Raw genomic sequence first — 1292 nt, 5'->3', positions numbered from 1 at the left:
GCCCTATGTGTTTTAAGGTCACCCTTTCTTTGCTTTTTCTCGCTGGCTCTAAGATTAAACTGTTAAGATATGTTTATTGGATGGGCAGCTTTGCCAGTATTTTAAAATTAAGTAGAACCACTGTGGGTATGCGTTGAGTTATTTGATGGTTGTGTAATTTAGGGTATTTTTGCAGTTTCCCACATGAATTCTAATGCTTTTCTGTAAATTGGGCTATGATATGATAGGTTATTTGTAACGAAGCGCGGACCTGGGCATCGAACCTGTGCTGCTCTGCGTCGTCTTGCTTCCAAGGCAAGCACGTTGCTGCTGAGCTATCCTCCCGAGTATGGCTGAAAGAACGTTTTTTATCCTCAGCCACAGCTGTCTCAGTCTCTATCATCTTAGGTCAGGAAAGTTTGTGTAATTGTCTGACAATGTGAATTCAGATGTTTTATTCGTCTAGTGCCTCAGATAATCATTCACTCAGAATCTTGCAAACATCCCTTGTTCCCTCTAAATTACCCTGACTGTCCTGTGCCTCACATGAACGATGTGCACTTCATAATAATGATAAGATCAGATTGTTGTAGAGTGCTTTATTATGGATTGGGTACACTTCTTGGCACTGCAACAATGGTTGCTGTTGTTAATGGAGTCTTCCGACCAGTTCAGCACATGAAGCTGGAGCTACACATTGCAGAACAATTTTTGAAGCAAGCGGTTAAAATGCTGAGCTATCTTAGTGCACATTTTCAGATTCACTTTTCCCAGCCTCGTGTAGTCACTTTAAAATACAATGTGCTGCATTACAAACACTCTCCAGCGTTGCAAGCACATTTAGTAGCAGGGCAAAAATTGGCTGAATGCAAAACTCATAGAGGGTTGTTTTAATGTAGATTGCATGCAGGGGAGTACAGATGTTAGCACTTGCCTGCAGAGGGGTCCACTGCATGCGGTTCTAACCATCACGAGGTGGAAGGGAGAAAGAAACAATAAAAGCGAGGCCAACTTGCTGTTATTTTTTCCATTTGAAGAAGTATACGCTGCCTGTAAATGGAATGTGCAGGTTTACTGATGTATTGCTAAGGACTCTGCCTGGGTGGGACCTGGTGGAAAACTGAGGAGGATAACATAGGAATCCATTCATTTTACCCCTATGAAGGTGAGCATGGCACAGATCTTACCCCTGCTTCATGTCTCTCCAGGCCTGTGAAGGTGAGCACAGCAGAGAGCTTACCCCTGCTTCATGCCCCTGCAGGCCTGTGAAGGGGAGCACGGCACAGCGCTTACCCCTGCTTCATGTCTCTCCA

This window comes from Ambystoma mexicanum, chromosome 3p (genome assembly GCF_040938575.1).
Source record: "Ambystoma mexicanum isolate Mex_15411 chromosome 3p, UKY_AmexF1_1, whole genome shotgun sequence".
NCBI lineage: Eukaryota > Metazoa > Chordata > Amphibia > Caudata > Ambystomatidae > Ambystoma > Ambystoma mexicanum.
The sequence above is the reverse complement of the archived record's forward strand: the minus strand, read 5'-3'. Positions refer to the sequence as shown.